The sequence below is a fragment of the Nyctereutes procyonoides genome, unplaced genomic scaffold (genome assembly GCF_905146905.1).
Source record: "Nyctereutes procyonoides isolate TBG_1078 unplaced genomic scaffold, NYPRO_anot_genome, whole genome shotgun sequence".
NCBI lineage: Eukaryota > Metazoa > Chordata > Mammalia > Carnivora > Canidae > Nyctereutes > Nyctereutes procyonoides.
In genome coordinates this window covers 62,064,844-62,089,373 of record NW_026575146.1, presented here as the reverse complement: position 1 = coordinate 62,089,373, position 24,530 = coordinate 62,064,844, and the positions used below count along the sequence as shown (strand labels likewise).

At 37.4% G+C, this 24,530-nt stretch overlaps 1 protein-coding gene across 2 annotated transcripts in view; it reads right to left on the bottom strand.

The window, feature by feature from the left end:
* Positions 1-24,530, bottom strand: part of AUH (AU RNA binding methylglutaconyl-CoA hydratase) — a 161,668-nt gene that overhangs the window by 126,110 nt on the left and 11,028 nt on the right. The gene's annotated exons all lie outside the window — the stretch shown is intronic.

Sequence of the window (24,530 nt, the reverse complement as noted above, 5' to 3'; positions counted from 1 at the left end):
AGATTAAATATAAAACAGGGTAAACACAAAGAAAACCATACCAAGACCAACTGCTAAAAAGAAAGGACCCCCCCCCCCAACAAAAAAATAAAGAAGCTGCCAAAAAGAATAAGACTAGCAGCTGACTTCTCAACAGAAAGTGAGTGACATCTCCAAAGTGGGGAAAGACAGTAACTACCCATCTAGAATCCTTCGAAAATGATGGGGAAATGAAGACATTTGACACATATACACACGCATGGTTCATCACCAAAAGGCCCACACCACCAAAAGAGACACCACACAGAATTCTTCAAGCAGAGATTTTAAGAGTAGAGTTAAAAATCTTATTTTATACTGCTCATGAGAGATATACCTGAAAAGATAAGGGCACAGACTAAACAGTAAAAAGGTAAAAACCATGCAAACACTAACCAAAAAGAAACTTGTGAAGTCATCCCCACAGCTGACAAAGGAGATCTCAAGCAAACTATAATCTCTCAAACTAGAGGGTCATTTTACAATAAGTATGATGATCCACTAAAAGTCTTCGGATTTCTTAAACTAGAATATATAAAATAAGACAGCCCCAAAATATATAAAACAAAAACTAATGAACCAAAATAAAAACTGACAAATCTACAACCACAGTGGATTTAAACAAATCTCCCACAGTAACCAACAAAGCAAGTAAGTAAATATCTTTACTTGCTTTATTAAAGTAAATATCTGTAATAAATCTTGGTTCTTTCATACCAAGAAATGGACAATAGATAAAGATTAACCCCCACAGTAGAAGAAATAATAAAAACTGGAGCAAAACTTTTTTTAAAAAAAAGAAAACAAATACACAGAAGAAAAACATCAAAGAAGCTGCTCTTTTGAAAAAATACTAAAACAAATGATAGGCCTTTTAGCAAGACTAATCATGGAAAAAAATCAAAGGTGGCACAAATCCCAATAGCAACATTGAAAGGAGGATACTACTATGGATTTTAAATACATTAAAACAAGAAGAAAATATTACTAATAACCTTGGCCCTATACATTTGAAAAGGACATGAAATGGACACATTTCGAGAAAAACATAACTTCTTAAAACTGACAAAGGGAAAATCTGAAAACACAAATACACATGAAAGAAATTGAATAAATTAATTTAAAACTTGTCTACACAGGAAACTGATGCTGATATGGCTTCAACAGCAAATTCTTCCAAACATATAATGAAAAAACTTGGGGGTGCCTGCCTGGCTCAGGCATAGGGCAGGCAACTCTTGATCTTGGGGCTGTTAGTTCAAGCTCCACGTTGGGTAAAGAGATTACTTAAAAAATAAAATAAAATCTTAAAAAAACAACATGAATCTTACATGGAGAACTGCAAAACGAAAAATTGATTAAGAACACTTTAAGAAAAAACATGACAGTGTTTCTCATAAACACTGTCTCCAAATATCCTCAACAAAGTATTAGTAATTCATACCTAATGGTAACATAAATAAAATACAATACAGGAAGACAAAATTACATTTGGTCTAAGATTCAAGACTAGTTAAATATTGGGGATCCCTGGGTGGCTCAGCGGTTTAGCGCCTGCCTTTGGCCCAGGGATGATCCTGGAGTCCTAGGATCGAGTCCCACATCAGGCTCCCTGCATAGAGCCTGCTTCTCCTTCTGCCTGTGTCTCTGCCCCTCTCTCTCTCTCTCTCTCTCTCTCTCTCGAATAAATAAATAAAATCTTTAAAAAAAGACTAGTTTAATATTAAGTGTTTTAATTTATAAAAATAATAACATAAAGGTGAAAATCATAAAATTTTCAGTAGGCATAGCAAGAGTAGTTAAAATTCATCTCATACTTTAACATCTTGAGGTAGAATTTACATAATATAAAATTCAGTCATTTTAAGTATACAATTCAGTAACTAAGTAAATTTGCAGAGTTGCACAACCATCATCACCATACAATTTTAGAACACTTCCACTTTCATAAAAAGATCCCTCACACTCACCTGGAGGCACTCCATGTTCCTGCCTCCAACCCTCCATTTCCCTAAAATGATGCCTTCTCTGGACATTTCATACAAATAAACACATGCAACCCACCATCTTCTGTGTCCTTCTTCCACATAGCAAGTATAGTGTTTTTCAGGTTTACACATGTTATAAGAATGAATCAGTACTTTTTTGTTTTTATTACCAAATAGTATCCCACCAGAGGGACAGAGACACATTTTGTTTATCCATTCATCCACTGATGGATATATCTGCATTGTTTCCACTTTCTGGCTATTATGAAAAGTATTACTATGAACATACACACACAGGTTTTTGTGTAGACAAATGTTTTTATTTGTCCTGGGTAGACATACAGGAACAGAATTGCTGGGTCATATCGTAAATTTCTATTTAATGACAAGAAAAAACCCTACCCTTGCTGTTTTTCCACCATCCTATCAGCAATGCCTACAGGTCCCTGTCACCCTTGCACGGCCACCAACACTAGTCTGCCATTTTTTAAATACCATTTTAGTGGGTATGAGATGGTATCTATTATGGTTTTATATGTGCATTTCCCTAATGACTAATGAGGTTAAGTATCTTTTCATGTGCTGATTAGCCATTCATACAGGTCTTCGGTGAAATGTCATTTCAAATCTTTTGCTCAATTTTTTTTTTTTACTGGACAATATGTCTTCTTATTGATTTTAAGAGTAATATCTTGGATACGAGTCTTTTCTCAGAAATATGATTTGTAAATATTTTCTCCCCATCTGTGGCTCATCTTTTCATTTTCTTCATGTCTTTTTGAAATTTTAATTTCAGTGAAGTTCAATTTATCAATCTGTGAATCACATGTGCTTTTGGTGTCATATCTAATCAACAGTCATTCTTAATTAAAAGATCATACCAAACTAGGAAAACAGAATCTTTTTGAGTCTGATAAAGAGAAATCATAAATATCTTTAACATCATCTTTACAGGTCAATTACTGTAAGCTTCCTTCCAGAGATCAAGAATGATATAAGGGTATCCTTTATCATTTCTAAAGACAGTAAAAGATATACTAGTCAGTGTAATAAGAAAAAAAAATTAAATTACATCGATCAGAAGGGAAAAATAAAACTGTCATTATTAGCAAATGACTAAATTATACATGAGGAACACCCAAAAGAATTTAGAAATCAAGAAAACAAGTGAATTTAAGGTTGCTGAATACAAGTTTAATAAACAAAAATCAAGTATTTTTATATATACTAGCAAAAGAAATTTGTGAAATTTTAAAAAGACACCATTTCCAATAACATTCAAAAATCAAGGAGCCAAGGAATAACTCTAACAAAAGATGAATAAGATCTTGACACAAAAACCTACAAAAATCTTAGATAAATTAAAGAACTAAATAAATGGAGGACTACATCACGCTCATGTGTTAGAAGACATCATACTGAAAGGTGTAAATTCTCTCCAAATTAACAATGTGGTTCCAATCAAAATCCCAATGCTTTTGGAAAATGATAAGCTGAAAATGAAGGGCATTTCAATACCTCTTGCAGAAGATACTCTTGCAGAAGAAAGAATTGGAGAATTTATACTAAAATAGGAAGACGTTATTATAAAGCTAATATATTTAAGAAAATGTAACACAGCCTCAAAGATAGAGAAAAACACCAAATGGAACAAAATAGCAACTCCAAAAAAGACCCACTTGATTTATGACAATGATGGCACTGCGGGAGCTAAGACCAGATGTACATTCTGATAAATGAGGCTGGAACCACTGAATGCACATGTGAGAAGAAAAACAATTCTTAGCTCTTCACACCATACACACACACACACACACAAAATCAACTCGTGATAAATTATAACCTAAATGTGAAAAGTAAAACAATCAAACTTCTAAATGAAAACCAAAAATATCTTCAAGACTTTGATATACACAAAATTTTATAAAGACTTCTCCAAAGACTTAGGAAAACACTGGACTTTGTTAAAATTAAAAACTTCTTTTCATCAAAAGACATCACTAAGAGAACGAATATGCACATGAAAGAGTGGGAGAAGAATGCCTGAAATGGAAGTCCTGCACGTATAAAGCACTTAAATAGCAGAAAGTAAAAGCTAAATAACCCACATACAAAAAGCAGGCTAAAAATCAGAAACTTCCAGAAAGAGGACACCCAGCTGACTAACAGATGAAAAGGAACACAACATGATTAATTATCAAGCAAACACAAATTAAAAACACAGCTTTAAATAAATAAATAAATAAATAAATAAATAAATAAATAAATAAATAAATAAAATAAAAACACAGCTTTATAAACAATACACAGCTAAAGTGTTGGTGACAGTACAGAGAAATGGGTACTTTGATTTAATGCTATTGGGAGTAAGAATCACTTTTGGAAGTAATTCCACCCCAAGTGTATATGTCCATATCTGAAATAAATGATATGTAGAATAAAAGCATATTCACCAAAGTGTCATTCACAACAGCTAAAACCTGGCAAGACCCCGAACATCCACGGACAGTAGAACGGATAAATTTTAAAACAGTCCCACAACACATGATTATACTACTCCTAGAGGAACAGGATAAGCCAAATCCCACAGACATGGTTAAGTAGTTAACCTTAAAAGAGCACATGCTAGATAATACCAGTTACATAAAGTTTGAAAACAAGCAAAATTAATAATTGCTGATAAAAATCAGAACAATCTCCAATAGCTTTGGGTGAAGGGAAGTTAATGATAGAAAGAGTCGGGGGAAAAAAAAAAAAAAAAAAAGAAAGTCGGGGATCCCTGGGTGGCGCAGCGGTTTGGCGCCTGCCTTTGGCCCAGGGCGCGATCCTGGAGACCCGGGATCGAATCCCACGTCGGGCTCCCGGTGCATGGAGCCTGCTTCTCCCTCTGCCTGTGTCTCTGCCTCTCTCTCTCTCTCTCTCTGTGTGACTATCATAAATAAATTTAAAAAAAAATTTAAAAAAAAATTTAAATGATAGAAAGAGGCATGTGTTGGTAATGGCATTGTTCATTTCTTAAATTGGGTGGTAATGGCACAGGTTAGTTCTTTTCATAGAGATGTATTACACACTTAAGAACTGTACAATTAAAAAAAAGAACTGTACAATTTTTGACACGTATAATGTAATTAAAAATGTTTAAAGAAACTTCCTAACTCCAAAAAAAAAAAAAAAAGAAAAAAAAGAAACTTCCTGACTCCATACTGCTCTACCCCCTCCAGCTATCACAAATTTCTCTCCCCTTTGTGAAAGTCAAACTCCTCCGAAGGGCTGCTCTTTCTGTCTCTCACCCTCTCCTCTTAAATTGTGTCTTTTAAGCAAGGGAGACAAAAAGACAATTTAAAAAAAAATTAATGTAATAACCAACAACGGAAGTGGTGTTTTGGGTGAAAAAAAGAACAGGCAAGTGTCGACCTAAAGTGCAGGGGGGTTGGTAAGGGTGTGGACCACATTACAGTACTGAATAGTGCAATCATACTGAGGTCACTGAGAAAGTAGAATGAAATTCAGTAAGATCTGCTTTTCATGTTTCTGAAAATTTAGTATTTGGTTCTAAGTTACATATTTTTCATCACTTACATTTGCCTTTGCAGTCCTTCTCTACTGCAAACTCACTCCATCTAAATACATAGTTAGATGTGTAATATACCAAATAGATGATGCATGGAGTTATTATATTATATTAAGTGAAATATCTATTCTACTTAAATACTGCCCACTAAAGTGGTCCTCTCCTAAAATTCTTAGGCTTATTGTTTTATATAAGTTCCTTCTTTTAAATATGCTTTAAGATTACTATGTGTTAAATCTCTACTCATTGATATTTGCAGTGGACTAGTCCAGCGGGACTTTACAAAAGTTATGAGAAACAGCAATATTCTTTGTCACATATTGCAGGATGCCTAGCTTCCCTGGCCCCTAATAATCAAATCAGTAAAGCCCTTCAATTGCTGTGCCAACCAAAGAACTCCTGCCCAATTCCAATATGCTGCTACCCAATGAGTGTGGTCATCCCCCTTGAGAGCCACTGCTTTCTCAATGATCTCCAATTGCTTTTGTTCCCCATGCTGCTAAAAAGAATTCTGAAAAGTAGGCTGTCTTGAAAATTTTCATATGACATCTAAAAATGTTCATTACTTAGGTTTAAGCAGTGACAAAGACTGCAGCGCATTCATAATCACTGTCAGTATATCCAGTTCAACCTAACATCCCACGGTGATGATTCACAAAATCATCCGCCTCTAAAACATACAAACAAATCCTTGCTTAACAGTAAAAACGGGATCCCTGGGTGGCGTAGTGGTTTAGCGCCTGCCTTTGGCCCAGGGCGCGATCCTGGAGATGCAGGATCAAATCCCACAGCCTGCTTCTCCCTCTGCCTATGTCTCTGCCTCTCTCTCTCTGTGTGTGTGACTATCATAAATAAATAAAAATTAAAAAAAAAACAGTAAAAAACATTACAGCATTTCTTTTCTGTATGAACTGCTATTTCTGCACCACTTTCCTAGAACTATTTTTTCTGATGTAATCACTATTTATGCATTAAAAAACCTTTTGATTCCTCTATCACAAGCCTTTGCAATGAAATATGTATATGGATTGAATTAATTTTTATTAAATTTCCTGTAACTATGGTAAAACACTAACTTTAAAACTCCTCTGGACTGACTTCATTACAAGTATTAACTATTGCACAACTGATTAAAGCATAAATGGAATGCACAACTGATAACTATCAGATATTAAAAGCAAACTTGTATTGGAAACGTATCCCAATGAGATCCCTGGAACTATCTCCCCTCCTTCCACACATCTACATATGCAAAGCATTTTTGCGAATGAGGCAGGGTTCATTATCAAGGTTAGTAACATGGAGAAAATCTTCTCTCATAAAGGAGTTCTACTTCAGCAACATCACCCAATTTTTTCAGTTCCTTTGGAGCCAACTCTTCAAAAATCATACAACAACCAAGAAGCATTTAATAATTCCATATGAGCTTTATTAAGCAAAGAATTGGAAACTGCCAGAATAAGAACAGGATTCCAGTTATAATTCTCAACATTCATTATTTTCAAAAATCCTCTTGTTGGCAATTCAGAAGCTTTTGTTTTCCTCCCTGGTGCAAGGAAGCACGTAAGATCTGGACTGATTTGTGAAATGCAAGGACAGCTATGACAGGGAAGATGGCAAAGAGTAACTATAACCCACAGACCGGCCTGAGAAGTCTCATGAAAGAACATCTACGTATGTAAACCGTGTATCAACAAGATGCTTCAAAAACTAGCTGTTCCTCCTGAATGCCTAGAAATATCCCTACCGCAGTCTGGCGAATCACTGTGTTAAGTCATCCTCCTTGGACTGTAGTGGCCGGATCATATGGATGGAGACGGCAGTCTTTACAAGTGACTACCAAACTGTTTTTCCAAAGTACTTCTACTCCACACATTGCCAGCAGCAGTGCACTGCTCTACTTCATTCCGTGGGACTGGCGCTGCTAAGTTCTGCCCATCTAATGAATAAGAAATGGTAGCTTTAAGTTGCCTTTTGCTCCACAGTAAAAGAAGAAATGCCTCAGGATCTGTAGAGCTCATATGATTGTGTACTGATCAAAGTCAACACTTCTGAATTGTGCCAGTGTCCGTACATCTGCTGTCAATCCAAACCACCTGGGTCTTTCTTGCTCCTACCCTCAGAAGGGTTTGTATCACCCCCACTCAACCCAAACAGCAGCTCAAGATAACTAAGGATTTCCAGGCAGCTCAGTCTGCGGTGCCAGATGGAGCAGATGCTCCCAGTGTCCCGGGCAGATGTCCATCTAGACCAGGAGACCAGTCTGCTTTTCCTTTCCTGTACTGCTCCAGTGTGGTACTGGTACTGAAGTTAGCCTAGCCTCACAACAGGTGTGTGGCCAAGGGTCCTTCTTTTGTCATTTTCTCAAAGACCGTGTATGAGATTGGAATGATCTGTTCCATTCATCTGTGTAGAACATCTTTCTGCCATCTCTGGCCAGGTGTTTTCACTGTTCTGGGATTAGTCAATTTTTTATTTCTTAGGTCAGTTTTTGTTAACTTTTATTTTGCAACAATTTAGCTATTTCACCTAAAAATTTCAAATTTATTGGTATTATTGACAAACCTTATCTAACCAGTTTAATGTCTGTGGAATTGATAACTATGGCCTCTTTTTTCAATCTGAGCATTGTTAGTCTGTTTTTCCACCCTTGATTTAATTTTACCAGAAGTGTGACCATTTGAATTTTCAGAGAACCAGCTTTGGGCTTTATTATCCTCCCTACGTACTATGTGTTTTCTGCATCATAAGCATATGCTCACCTTCGTTTCCTTCCTTCTGGCCTATTTAAATTTAGCCTGTAGCTATCTGTGTCATTTCTTAAGCTGGATTCTCAGTTTATTCATATCAAGCCTTTACTCTTTCCTTAAGATATTACACAATATTTAAAGTATTTTGTTAGAATGTAATTCTGAACATGCTCTAATTTACATCAAGATTCCCTAGATGAGCTCTAAGTTATTTAGAAGTTATTTTAAATTTCCCAATGTATGGAGACTTATCCTAATTACCTTTTTTGTAAATGACTTCTATCTTAACTGCTTGCAGTCACAGAACACAGCCCTTAAAATCTGTAGAGGTTTTACAACCAAGCAGATGGTTAATTTTCATGAATATTCCATGTGTTTCTTGAAAGGAACGCATAAATGTCGACTGCTGAGGGCAATGATCCACTCAGGTACATTACCTTAACCCTCAGCAGAACAAGAGAAATTACCAACACCCTTTATCAGCTAAGGCCAATAAACCCTTTGTATTTTATTTAGTATTTAGGTCATTTTATAAATAATTTTCAGAAAAATAGAAGAAAAATGAAAAAGAAAATTTGAAATTTTAGTCAAAATGTAAATATACCAAACCCATATTTTTACATTTTCCTAGTATGTGCATATATGTGGATACACACACACGCTACAAATACATACATATGTATGGATATACACTCAAATACACACACATGAGAAGGGGTACATCACTTAACAAAACTGTCATTCAACTGACACTTATGGACCTGGAACATATACATAGTTTTATAAAAACTGACACCAGATTTCAAATATATCTCTAGTAGATGATCATTATTTGGAGTTCTTTTTGAACTTGCATTGTGGAAATGCAGGGCTTTTGAAAATTTTGACAGCTCACAATTTTGTTACGACAGCCATATTCTTTGTACTTGATTGTAAAATACTTTCACTTTTAGATGTATAAATCTTAAAATGACAAAGTCAATGATTTGTTTTCATTTCCACACCATCTATTCCCTTCCTATCACCTCTGTACACACACTAGTCTTCAACACTTTCCCCTTACAAGCTTTATCAAGTAAAAGATCATGCACAAACATTACGTGAAATACAAGAATACTGACACCCATTCTTTTAGCAAAATAGGATATCCAAGTACTTGTCACAAACTATTGCATAAGGAAGTCTGTCCTACCAAGTAACAAACTGAATGCAAATTCCACATTTCCTTTATATAAATCACAGAAATAAACTGTTCAGTCATTGGTTCTTGATTTTGAGAAATTTCATCTAGGATATTGTCATCTGATAACTCACAGTCTACAATTTCACGTATATGTTCAACTGCACCTTTAGGTTTAGAAGTGATGGTCTCTTTCGATGGTTATTTTATTCATCTGATAACTATGAAATATCTTCCTCAAAAATAAATAAATAAAAGAAATATCTTCCTCTGTCAACTTTCTACTCCTGACCATTACAGGTAGAGAATTAAAAATTCTAAACACTTAAATGTGTTCAATAAAAGCTTTAAGAAAGACTAGAAAGATGGTGCCTCCAGATTTCATTTATATTTTTAAAAGATGATGCAATTCTTGAGGCAATGCAATCAAAAAGCAATGATCAGACTACTCCATCATTTTTCTGTGCAGTTCCATCATTCTTCCATTTTCTTACAATAGTCATTCTCAGTATAGCTGGGAATCAGTGGTAAGTAATAATAAAACCATTTCTAGATGATGAAATTATTAATATAAGTAGTAATATGAAACAAGAACCCACAATGATTCTCAGATTCAGAAAAAAGGTTCAATGAACCCTCACAGTAATTGCAAGAGAACATGAGTTTTAATCTTCTTTTTCAAAGTAAATTATACACCACAACTAAGTGGGATTTATCCTAGGTATGCAAAGCTATTCAGCATTCAAACATCAATCAAAGTAATCTACCATATCAGCAGCTAAAAAAAGCAAAAAATATCACATGGCCCTATTAATAGATGCAGGAAAAAGCATACAACCAAATTCAAAACCCATTCATGATATACATTCTTGATAAGCTAGAAATAGATGGGTATTTTCTCATCTTTATGAAGAATATCCATAAAATGTCTACAGTTAATATAACTAATGGTGAGAAACTCAAAAGTTTTCCCATTATGATCAAGCAAAAGGCACGTTTTCCTATTATGATATCCCTCTCACCACACCTTTTTGGCCCCATACTAGAAATCTTTATTAATACAATAAGGCGAGAAAAAAAAGTAAAAAATAATATAGACTGGGAAGGAAAATAAAAAAATAAAAAAGTGGCAGTTTTATTAACAGATGACATGATTGTCTACTATGTAGAAAGTCCAAGAGCCAACAAAAAAAATTCCTGGAATAAGCAATTGGAAGATGCAAGTTCATATATAAAAGTCAATCACTTTTCAATATATTAACAAGGGACAAGTGGGATTTGAAAATAAAAACACAGGACGCCTGGGTGGCTCAGCGGTTGAGCATCTGCCTTTGGCTCAGGGCATGATCCTGGAGTCCCACATCGGGCTCCTGCAGAGGGCCTGCTTCTCTCTCTATGTCGCTGCCTCTCTCTCTCTGTGTCTCATGAATAAATAAATAAAATCTTAAAAAAAAAAAAGAAAAACATAGTATCACTTACATTAGCACCTCCAAAACTGAAATACTTAGGTATAAATCTAACAAAATTCATAAAATATCTATAAAAGAACATTACAAAACTGATGAACAAAATCAAAGAACTACACAGTTGGAGAGATAGTCCATATGCATGAATAGGAAGACTCCATATTGTCAAGATGTCAGTTCTTCCCAACTTAGTCTAGATCCAAGTACATATCTAACATCAAAGTCATGATCCATGAAAGACATGATGAATAAGCTGGACTGATTTAATTAAAACTTGTGTTCTGTAAATAACGTCAAGACAATGAAAAGACAAGCCACAGACGGAAAAAAATACTGGCAAAAGACATACCTGATAAAGAACTATTAACTAAAATATACAAAGAACTCTTAAAACTCAGCAAGTATAAAAAGGCAATTCAATTAAAAACTGGGCCAAATGGGACCTCTGGGTGGCTCAGTTTGTTAGGCATCTGACTCCTGATCTCAGCTCAGGTCTTGATCTCAGGGTCTTGAGTTTAAGCCCCATGTTGGGCTCCAGGCTGGGCGTGGAGCTTACTTAAAAACAAAACAAAAACTGGACCAAAGACCTTAACAGACACTTTACCAAAGATATCCAGACTGGAAAAGAACATATGAAAGATGCTCTACATCACATGTCATCGTGGAAATGCAAATTAAAACAAGGAAACACCACCATATACCTATTAGAATGGCCAAAATCTGAAACACTGACACCATCAAATGCTGACAAAAACACAGAACAACAGAATCTCTTATTCATTGCTGGTGGGAATGCAAAATGAGATACCCTCTCTAGAAGACAGTTTAGCAAGTTCTTATAAAACTAAACATACTCTTAACACACAAGCCAGATATCCTTGGTATTTATTTATCCAAAAGAGCTGAAAACTTGTGTCTGCTTAAAAATCTGTATACAGCCTTTATATTTACAGCAGCTTTATCCGTAACTGCCAACACTAGGAAGCTACCAAGATGTCTTAGTAGGTGAATGAATAAACTGTGGTACATCTATAAAGTAGAATATTATTCAGCAATAAAAAGAAATAAGCTATCATGCTATGGAAAGACATGAAGGAATCCTCAATGCATATTATTAAATGAAAGAAGCCAATCTGAAAAGGCTATACAGTGTATAACATTCTGAAAAAGGTAAAACTATGGACACAGTAAAAAAGATCACTGATTGCCAGGGGGTTGGAGGAAGCATTGATAGGTAGGGCACAGAGGATTTTCAGGGCTGTAAAACTATTCTGCATGATGCTGTAATGGTAGAATACATATCATTATATAAATACAAACACTGATGGGAGTTTATACACATATGTAATGGAATATATAATTCATTTATCTAAGCAGCTCTTAGTTCTATCTGGTAAAAGGACCTAGAGACAAAAACACCAAGGGATACTGAACACGGTTAGCACCCAGATCCTGGTTCTTAAACACCATTTCCCACGAAAGGGAAATGAAAACTTCGAGCTCTGACTATGATGGAGTGACTATGCATTAGCCCTTCTTCCTTCTAATATTTGAAACTTCTTTCAGATGCTGATCAACAGGTAGTGACAGACTCAATGGGAGCCCACTGACTGGCCCAGCTTTCTAAGGGTGCTTTACAGGATGGGGTGCAAGGCAGGGGGGCCTAAACAGAGCCAGTAGAATGGTCTGGCTGATAGATGGGGATGAGAGTTCAAGGACGGTGGGTGGATGGAATTTGTAGAAAAGGAAACCAGGGAGGAATCACTCAGAGAAAGAGCTCCCCTATCTGTACTGGGCTCCCTTAAGCTTTAAACTGAACTGCCCATTCATAGGCAGTTATCAACAAAAGAACATCAACAGGGAGCTGCGGTGTGAACAACTACTGGTGTTCACCTTATGACCAGCAGGAACTGAGAAAATGTACAGAACACTCTGGGCACTCAGTAAAGATATCAGAAGCTTTAAAAATAAGCTTCAAAAGGGTCAGGCGGATCCTCCAGGAGCATGATCACCTGCTAGAACAAACACCACTTTAAGAAAAACACCACGTAGGGGTGGTCATATCTGTTACAAATATAACCAACCACAGATAATTTCATGCAATTAAAGAGAAGAAAATCACCAAGAGTTTATAGTGAGGAAGACAAAACAACTGAAAGTACATGATATTTTTATAAGTGTTTTAGTGAATACATTATATTGATATTTAATTTATTAATCATGTGGCCTTTACTTTTATTTTAGAGAATATGAAAATACTATCTCCATCTCTCAAATCTTATTTTGCCCTGAAAGTCCTAAGTTATTCAAACGGAAATTCTAATTAGGGGGCTTCCAGGGACAGAAGATGATCCTAACTGACAGTGGCCCCAAATGCCACTCTCACTACACATAGCATTTGTACAACTGCAAGTTGTAGAGCTTTCTGCAGGATCACTCATCAACTGCATACAAAAAAAACGGCACTTTCACTGTATGTTTAGAGACATAGTCTCCATGGGCCAGGCATCTAGCATCTTCCTGTGGAGCTCAACGGAACTCAGCCTGGCTTCTCTAGCTGCAGGTTGAAAGGCCAGGTCCCAGGGAACAGACCTGGACCAGCAAAAAGGAAAAAGAAATCACATCTGGACCAGGAGTAAGCCTGCAGGCCAGTCTGCACCCAGTGGTCCCCAAGCTAAAATTGATCATTATTTCTAAAGCTTTTTACAAAACTAGATAGATAGATAGATAGATAGATAGATAGATAGATAGATAGATAGATAGACAGACAGACAGACATGATAGAGACTGTAAGAGGTCCAGAAAGCCTAAAATATCTGGCCCTTTTACTGAAAAAGTCTGCTAAACTTTAGTCTAGACTAACTCTGGTTCCCAAGGGAACCTTTCAAAAAGCAAGCTGTGCTGCTAAATATCAACCGCCAGGAGCAGAGTGATAAACATTTGATTTGCTCCTAAGTGCTGGAGCTCCAAGGACCCTGACCCAGGTCACAGGCTGAATTACAACCCCTGGCGTCCTGTAGCCATGTAACGGGGCTTTCCACATGGAGGAACTTTTCTGGCCTCTAGCGCCCTCCATCCCACTGAAGGCAGCATGACCTCACTAAGCAGGCCTGGTGAGGGGCCCTGAGAGACAAGAGCCCAGGCCAGCCACCTCTGGCTGAGCTGCCCACCTCTGGAGGGGCCCATTCTCTCCCCTCTCCAAAAGAGGCAGCTCTGCTCCTCTGGACATGTCTGCAGCTTAGAAGGGTCCGTTTAACAAGGGACAGTGAGAGGACAGAACCTGAACGAGTCACTCTCCTCTACCCACAAGCCACCACACGTGCACTGTGGCAAAATACAAGCTTATTTCACTTAACCAAGACACTCAACACATGTCACTTCCTCAACAGCCAAAACCTTTCCATTCCTTGTCCCACGATTACTGGTTCAGTACCTTCAAAGTTTCAGGCACTGTTTTGTTTTCATTTTTAAGATTTTATTTATTTATTCAGGAGAGACACAGAGAGACAGGCAGATACATAGGCAGTGGGAGAAGGAGGCTCCATGCAGGGAGCCTGATGTGGGACTCAATCCCAGGACTCCAGGATCACGCCCTGGGCGGAAGGGAGGTGTTCAACCACTGAGCCACCCAGGGATCCCAAGCACTGTTCTGAAGAGGGGCCCCTGCCCTAATTCCCGGGAATCAGCACATCTGCAGGAGAAGCAGACTGATCACAAAATCACAAGTAAAAAATAAATTTGGGAACTGAAAAGTGCCGAGAAGAAGCTAAAATAGCAAACTGTGGCGGGGGTGGGGGGAGCAAGGCTAAAATGACAAGGCAGCAGCTCTCCAAGGAGATGACATTTGTGCAGAGGTCCCTCCAAGCTAAGGAAACCCAGTCTGAGAGGAGAATGAGCTCTGCCTTGAGGAGATGAAGGTGGAGCTGACGAGAGGGAGGAAGGTGGGAGATGGGGTGGGAGATCTTATGCACTTGGTACCTGCTGGCCACGTGGGGTCTTCCTCCAGGTCTAGGTCAGAAGTGTAAACTGGAGGCTCCAAGAGGGTGAGGTGCCGTGCCTTTCCCAACTCCCTGAGGCTGTCCACACACTGTGGCTCATGTCCACACGCCGTGGCTCACAGCCACTCCCCACACCACTATGACCTTCCCATCACCCTCTGCCTCCTAGATTTCAGCCCTCCTTCTTCCCCCTTATACACACACACCCTTGTCTTTATGCTGGGTCCACGAAATGATCCAGGATAATCTCACCAGCTCGAGATCTCTAACTTATTCAGATGTCTGACATCCCTTGTGGCATGTAAGGTCACAGTTATAGGTTCTGGAGATTAGGACATGGACAACTTTGGGGGGAGGCATTATTCATCCACCATGCAATTGATTTCTGAGGAGTGGCTGAAGAAGGGGAGTGAGGTGATCCTTCAGGTTAATCAACTGGGCTACTCTGCAAGACACATGCTACAGAGGGGCAAGGCAAAGGGTAAGTCAGCAGTTTACTACTAATATGTACTTCCTATTTCTTAAAAAGAAAACAATACTTATAGAGCATGAAATATTACTTAGGAAATATTTTTTTAAAGATGTATTTATTTTAGAGAGAGAGAGAGGCAGAGAGCAAGGGGAGGGGCAGAGGGAGAGAGAGAATCTCCAGCAGACTCCCTGCTGACTGTAGAGCCCAATGTGGGGCTCAATCCCAGGACCCTGAGAGCACCACATAAGCCAAAATCAAGAGCAGATGTTCAACCAACTGAGGCACCCAGGTGCCCCTTACATAAGAAATTTATTTAATGGAAATAGGGTTAGAAATGAATTAGCAACAACCAATAATTATTACTTCCTCAGAAAGGCCATGAGTACTCTGGGTTCTTTTTAATGGTATCTCTGGCACATCCAAATGAAAAAATTAAAATGGGCAGCCCAAATGGCTCAGCGGTTTAGCGCCACCTTCAGCCCAGGGTGTGATTCTGGAGACTCTGTATCAAGTCCCACGTTGGGCTCCCCGCATGGAGCCTGCTTCTCCCTCTGCCCATGTCTCTGCCTCTCTCCTCTCTCTCTGTGTGTGTGTGTGTGTGTCTCTCATGAATTAAATAAATAAAATATTTTTTAAAAAATTAAAATTAATTATAATATTAAAAATTCATATTAGGAAAGAAAAAAGGTTTAACATCAATGATCTAAGCTTCCACCTTAAGAAGCTAGAAAATAAGGAATAAATTAATACCAAAACAGAGGAAAGAAAAAATGAACCAATGAAACCAAAAGCCACTTCTTTGAAAAGATCAGGAAAAGTAATAAATGTTTTACCTGAATTTATGAAAAAGATACAAATTATCAATATCAAAAATGAATGCTATCTCTATAAAATCAGTCAGTCTTAGATAAGTGAATATTATTAACTTTATCCCAATAAATTTGAAGACTTAGATAAAACAGATAATCTCCTTAAAAGATACCAATTACATAAACTTAAGAAATGGATAATTTGAATAGCCCTGTATCTACTAAAGAGATTAAATTCATAGTTAAAAATCTTCCCACAGAGAAAACTGGACCAGATGGCTTTGTTGGTGAATTTTACTAAGCAACTACATAAGAAATAATACCAATTCTATACAACCTCTTCAGCAGAATAGAAGAAACAAAACTGGAACACTTTCTGATTCATTTCATGAGGCAGCAATGCCCTGACACCAATACCAGACACCAACATTGTAAGACAACTATACCTCAGTTTCCCTCATGAACAGTTGCAAAATTCCTCCACCAAATGTTAACATATCAAATCTAGCAATAGGTAAAAAGTAACAAATCAATGACCAAGAAGCTTTCCTTACAAGAATACAAGGTTGTTCAACAGCTGAAAATCAATTGATAATTACCATTTTTAAAGAGATTGAAAAAAAAAGATCATCTTAATAGACACAAAAGAGATTTGACAAAATTCAACACCTATTTGTAATAAAAAAAAATACTCAGCAAACTAGGAACAGAACCTTTTCAACCTAATAAAAGCACATTTCTGAGAAAACCACAGCGAACAGTATACTAATTGGTGAAAAGACTAAACGTCTTCTCTCTCCGGCTGAGAGAAGGCTGGGATGGACATTCTCACTAGCTTTATTCAACATGTAATGAAGGTCCCAACTGATATAATAAGAAACAATAAAAGGCCAACATACCAAAAAGGAAGAAGTAAAACTGTCTAGAAATGACTACTTATGTAGAAAAATCCCAAGGAATCTACAAAAAAAAAAAAAAAAAAAAAAAAGATTCTCAGAACTAAAAAGTGAGTTTTTAATAAGGCTGCAGGATATATGGTCAGTATATGAAAATCAATTGTATTTCCACATGCTAGCAATAAAAAAATCAAAAGTCTAAATTAGGAAATGTCACTTAGGATCAAAAAACTATGAAATAATTAGGAATAAATTTCACCAAATATTTCCAAGATTTGTATAAATTGAGACTAAACAGCATAGATAGCCTGGGTATAACACATATATACAGTAACTGATTTTTTAGAAAGTCCTAAGATAATTTGATGGAGGGAAAGTTAATCTTTTCAATCACTGGAACTAGAAAAAGTGGATATGCATATGCAAAAAAATATTTTTTAAAACCTGTGATAAAATACAAAATACATTTGGTCCTTTTCACAGGATCCTGGCACAGAGCTCTAATAATCCTTGAAATATTCAGAGCGATAGAAGTGTTTTCTATTTTCATTCATAACGAGCCCCTCAATCATACCTGAGTTTATGCTAATGAGATGATTGTTGGAGGGCCTCTGAATAGCTTCAGGATGGAGGCTGCTCACCAGAAAGACCAAGTCATGATTAGAGGGTTGGACTTTTCAGCCACACCCCTCAACCTCTGGGACAGGATGGGGACAGAGATGGACTTCAACCACCAAAGACCAATGTTTTAATCAATCAATCATGACTATGTCATGGAACCTCCATAAAAACCCATAAACAATAGGGTTCATGGGAGTTTTCAGGGATGCCTGGGTGGTTCAGCAGTTTGGCGCCTGCCTTCGGCTCAGGGCATGATCCTAGAGACCCAGGATCGAGTCCCATGTCAGATTCCCTGCATGGATCCTGCTTCTCGCTCTCTGCCTCTCTCTCTGCCTGTGTTTCTGCCTCTCTCTCTGTATCTCTCATGAATGAATGAATGAATGAATGAATGAATAAATAAATAAATAAATAAATAAATAAATAAATAAATAAATCTTTAAAAAAAAAAAAAGGTAGTTTTCAGGTTGTTGGACACATGCATTAGGAGTGGTATGCCAAAAGGGCATGGAAGCTCAGTAGCACCCCCCACAACACTCTTGCCCTATGCATTCTACCATTTGGCTGCTCCTGGATTCTAACTTTTGTAATAAACCAGTAACAGTAAGTAAAGCACCTTCCTGAGTCTGTGAGTCAATCTAACAAATCCTACTCCTGATATCAGATTGAGGCAGGCAGGGGCGGGATAGGGTTCCAAGGGGTTCCACACCAGTTCTCCAATTATCCACACCAAAATGGTGCCCAATAATTTAATTCAATCCTGATGCTAACTCCTGAAGTTAGCACAGACCCTACAGGTTAAGAGCCCAGGCCCATGAGCCTGCTTTCACTTCAGATGCTGATCACTAGTCTCAGTAGGTACCCAAAGTTCTAACTGACCAGCTGTAAATTCAAGAGTTTCCACAAAGTCCTCATCAGGTTTGATAATTCATTAGAATGACTCACAGAACTTAGGAAAACACTTTACTTATATTTACCAGGTTTATTTTATTTATTAGAGAGAGAGAGAGAGAGAACAAGAGCAGGGGAGGGTCAGAAAGAGAAGCAGACTCTCCACTGAGCAGGGAGCCCGACACAGGGCTCGATCCCAGGGCCCTGGGATCATGACCTGAGCCAAGGGCAGATGCTCAATGGACTGAGCAACCCAGGCGCCCCCTATTTACCAGTTTATTAAAAGGATATGACTCAGGCAGAATCAGCCAAATTGAAGAGATATATAGAGCAAGGTAAGAGGGAGGGGGCACACGGAGCTTACATGACCTCTCTGGACACAGCACCTTCCGAAAACATTGATGTGTTCACCAATCGAGAAACTCCCCATTGTTTATGGGTTCTTACAGAGTTTTCATTACACAGGCACCAAATCCTTTGGTGACTGAACTCAACCCCCAGCTCCTCTCCCCTCCTGAGGCTGGGAGAGTGGCACTGAAAGTTCTAACCCTTTAATCCCATGATAGATTCTTCTGGCAACCAGGCCCCACCCTAAAGCGATCTAGGGACCCCTGGACCCCCAGTCTTGAGCCAACTCTTTAGTATACAAAAGGCACTCTTACTCAGGAAATTCCCTGAGTTTTAGGAGTTCTGTGCCAAGAATCTGGGGCAAAGACCACACACATATTTTATCATACCACAACACCTAAGTCCACATCTTGTAACATACACAAAAATTAAGTTAGAATGCATTAAAGGTCTATGTGTAAAACATAACTAAAAACCTTCTAGAAGACAACATAGTTTGAGAGAGTCTCTGTGCTCCAGAGTAAGATAATAGTTCTGAATTCACAAAATAAGTACAAACCCCATAAAAGAATACAAATGGATAAATACAACTTCAAATAAAAACTTACATTCTTCAAAACAAACTGTTAGAAAAAGGCTAGTCATAGAATGGGAGAAAATACTTACAAAACATTTATCAGATAAAGGCTTTGCACAAGGAATGTGTAAAGAAGTCTACAATTCAGTAAGAAGACATCTGATAAAAACATAGGGAAAAGACCTGAATAAACACACACAAAAAAGTGACAGTAAAAGCACCAGGAAAGATGCTCAAAACCACTAGCCATTAGACAAATGTAAACCCACTCAGCATGTAAAATGAGTACTCAGCAAACAACACTACTGAACCATGTAACATAGTGAACCTGAAAGCATTATGCTAAATGAAAGAAGCCAAATACAACAGATCACCTATAGTAGGATTCCATTTAGAAGACCTTTTTTTTTTTTTTTTAAGTTTTATTTAAGTAATCTCCACACCCAACATTTGGGGCTCAAACTCACAACCTCGAGCTCAAGAGTCACATGCTCTTCTGACTGAGCCAGGCAGGTGCCCCAAAAAACATTTCAGAAGAGGAAAAACTATAGTAAGAGCAAGAGAATGAGCTGTTTAAGGGGTCATAGTAAGGAAAGAGATTAACTACAAATGGGCACAAGAAAGCTTTTTAAGTGATGAACATATTCTAGAGATCAATATTGTGATCATGGTCTAAATGTCAACACTTAGCAATTATATACTTAGAATTGGTACTTTTTCTTTAAGTTTTTATTTTATTTAAGTAATCTCCTCATCCAACATGGGACCCAATCAAACTCACAGTCCTAAGATGAGGAGTCACATGGTCCTCACTCTGACCCAGTCGGGTGCCCCAAGAATTGGTACATTTTATTACAAGTAATTCATACCTCAATAGATTATTTTAAATAAAAAATGATATACAATAAAAGAACCCTATGCTCAACTATTACGAATTTGTGTATATCTATCCTTTCACTTTATTTATCAAACTTCCTAAGGGACTAGCATTTAAATACATAACTACAACTTAACCTGAGATTCTGAAACAAAATTGAATCAGATAACTTCATCAGTCAGCAGCCCCCACATGTCTACGTCATGATATCTGTCTCCATTTGAACACTACACACAACATTCAATACAGCATGTTGACAATTTTAGTGAGAAGTTTTTAGTGAAATCATAATTTACTAGAATTCAAAAGCAGAAGCAAAACTACATTTACTTTCAAAAAAACCCCACACTATTATGTATAATTCGGTGAAATACTCAATTTAGAGTTCATCATACAAGAATCAATTACCAAGAATTGTTTATAATCTATTTTAGTAATTTCAAAGGAAAGAAATCTTTATTCTCAGTAATTTCTCATAAAATTTCATTTCAAAAAATTTATGGTAAAAACAATATATATGGCCTTTGCTACTTAGTGTTGGAACACCAGGGAACAAAACTAAATGATTAGGGTTACACATTTACATCTACTTCAGTAGCCCAGCCAAAAGACTTTTTCATAATTTCATTACAGACAATACCTTAAAATTGTGAAGTAGAATTATTTCAGGTTTCCTTTGTGTGTGAATATGAGTGTGTCTGTACGTGTGTAAGAAACAAGATAAAAGTTTTAAATGTATATATAATACCTAGATCATGCAGGGAAGACAACATAGACTTTAGCCAATCTCTGATATGATCTATGTAGCCAGTGTTTCATGATGAGCTTTGACTATGAAAATGACATGTCTCAATATTCTAAGAGAAGTACAGGCAGGCCATGAACCCAAAGTAATGTCTAACCTACAAGAAAGAGTACACTTTGGGAATTCACAACCTGGAGTCATGCCTAGGGTATGGCATGGTATCTGACAATATCTGAAAACAGTGTACAGGAAACACTGTGTACATTCATAATTATGGTTTTCTTTTCTGTATCTAAATATCATTGTTAGTAACAGAAAATTCACTTAAATACACTATACATAGAATGGCATTCTGACATTACATATCCTCTCAATCAAGTATGATGTGTAAGTACATGAAATTTTCAGAATTTAAAAAGGAGACCTCATATTCCTAAAGATTACACATCATGGTACAGTTAAGAAACAAAACAAAACAACCCTGCTCTAGGAAGTCAGGAGAAGTAGTTCCAACTAAGTCATCCTCTTCAACAAGGCCCTTAACCTCACAGGGCTTCTGTAAAATGAAAGTATCTGAACAAGATCTTCTGATTCTAAAGATTTTCCTCTCAGATGTTGTAACAATTCAGAAACTCAGTCAATTGTCACAATTTTAGGTGCCTGGGATTTTTTTTCAAATTTATTTTGAATATAATTGGTTACTGTAATTCATTAATGTAAGATAATTATTTCACAGAGGGGACAAGAGAGTAACGCTGGGAATCCCTGGTACTCCTGGGGAGCGCACAGCCCTAGTCCGGGGCCCCACACTGTACACACAGCCCTGTCCCACAGCACCAGCTTCCCACACCACAGCACGTGCTGTGCTCTCCCTCTTGTCCCCAAGTAGTCCCTGAATGCTGGACTGGGTGCCTCTGTGCATCAGTGTGCATATTTGTATACATCTCTACCATTAAATACTGGAAGGATAAAAAAGAATCTAGTCAAAATGTCTATTTTTATTAGAAGACTTAGCAGAGGTAAGAGCAGGACTTCTCTCTTTGTATACATTTCATACATTTTAACCTACCACCTATTTTTTTTAAATAAAATTTTATTTTAAATATTTAAATGTAACTGGAATATGGTTATAAATTTTAAATAGTATAGTTAAAGGAGAAGTCGGAAATCACTTTACACACTAGGGATCACTTTAATAGTGCTTCATCATCTGTTTTCTGGCATATCAGAAAAAGGACGTAAAAAGAATGAACCAAAGTCAGGAACCAGAGACACTATCAGTGAATAGGAGGGTGATCTGAGACAACTGAGGGAAGCTGTGGACACATCCCAACAATCCCCAAATCACAGCCATTGAAAGGCTGATTAATTTCAGCAACTACATGCTGAGTCTCCACTGAGGCTATGTTCCCAGAATACAAAAGATGACTTTCAAAGAAGGAAAAAAGAAATTCCCATCCTCAAGACATTTGAGGCCAGACCACTGTATAAGCTTTAAGTTTCAGGAAACAACCAAGGTGCCCCAGGAATCCAGATGGATGGAGAAAAGGAACCTTTGCGGGGTAGGAAGGGAAGAGGGAAACGAGTAACTTGCAGGGTTAGGGAAGTAAGAGAAAAAACAGTAAATGAAGACACTGTTTCTGAGCATTTTGTGTTTGAATACTGCTACTTCAGAATAGAAATTAAAGCTCTAATTATGTAAAAGTCTGTATTCTTCAACAATAATAAATAAGCCTAACTAAATTCAGATTTTTATACTGGTATAAACTATGAAAAACTTATGTGTTCATTATAACTCTGCAAAGAGATTTTATTAACTGGCTTATAGTTAATGTGTACATACTAATAATGACTGCCTCCTTCAAATATATGTAAGGAAAAAAAAAACTTTCAGAAAAATTTTAAAGAATGGTTCCATTATATACACCAAGTTACTAAAATAAATGACTTGCCCCAATTTTTCTTTTTTTTTTTTAAACCTTCTTTTTTTTTTTTTTAATTTTTATTTATTTTATGATAGTTACACACAGAGAGAGAGAGAGAGGCGCAGAGACACAGGCAGAGGGAGAAGCAGGCTCCATGCACCGGGAGCCCGACGTGGGATTCGATCCCGGGTCTCCAGAATCGCGCCCTGGGCCAAAGGCAGGCGCCAAACCGCTGCGTCACCCAGGGATCCCTGCCCCAATTTTTCTATAATTCAAACAATGATTTTTTTAACAAAATACGGTAACAAATCTCATGAGTTAAATATAGCAGAAGATTATCCTGATCATGCAGAAATTAGAAAGCACATACAGCAAAGAAAATAAATGTGATTAACACTCAGGAAAACAGTAATCAAGGCCAATGTGTTAATCTGGTAAAAAAGCATTTACTTAATATTTTCCCAAGAAGGCAACCCATAAAAAAAGAGCTGTAAACTGTTCTAAAGCATTAAAGGCTTTTTCAGAGTACTAATAACATGAAGATGCAAAACCAATGGACAGCCAAACTCTTCCAGTAATTAGTGTTATGGTCACCAAGCCTGTGGCCAACAGAAAGACAGAGATGCCTGTTGCCTCAGTAAGTAACACTGAATGTTGAACTGCTGCTCTGCCCTGAAGACATCACGGTCACTCCTCAAAAGATTCAAGTCTCTGGGCCTTCCTTAAAGGCCTCCAAACTGCTCCTGGCCTTTCTTCCCAAGAAGCCTCCAAGCAGCCCTCCGGGGATCTACGTGTTGGACTCAGTCACCCAGTCCAAACACATCCAAGAATTCCGTTCTCTCACGGTAAATTCTCCATACTGTAAAGCCTGACAGAAATTATTAATGGCCACCATTTATTGGCTCACTGCGCGGTATTCCACAAGCACTCAAGGTGCCCAACAACCAGAATGGGCGATGGCCTTACCTGCCTGCAATGTGTAAAAAGCAGAAGCTAGACTGCAAAAGGCCCTCACCCCGGCAGCTAAGGATAATAATCCTGCTCTCTCCCATCACCCAACTGGAGTTAAAACTAATCTTTTTAGGTATGCCACGATGCATTGACACCCAAAATAGAATTCATTTACGCTGAATGTTTCCTAAAATACCACAAAATTCTGCAGTATTTTAGGGTGGAAGCCACAGAGGTTGAATGAACCCTGCCTGAGGACTCTTAAGAACGAAACTGAGGCCTATCAGCCACAACAAAGACCTCTGCAAACTTTCCAGAGTTCCCAGCATTGCTCTGGGTACACTCTCAATTTTTAATAGATGCTTGTTTAATAAATAAAATGCTCTATGTCATTCCTTCAAATGGTTAATTGCCCAAAACAGATTATCTCATATTTTTACCAAAAAAAAT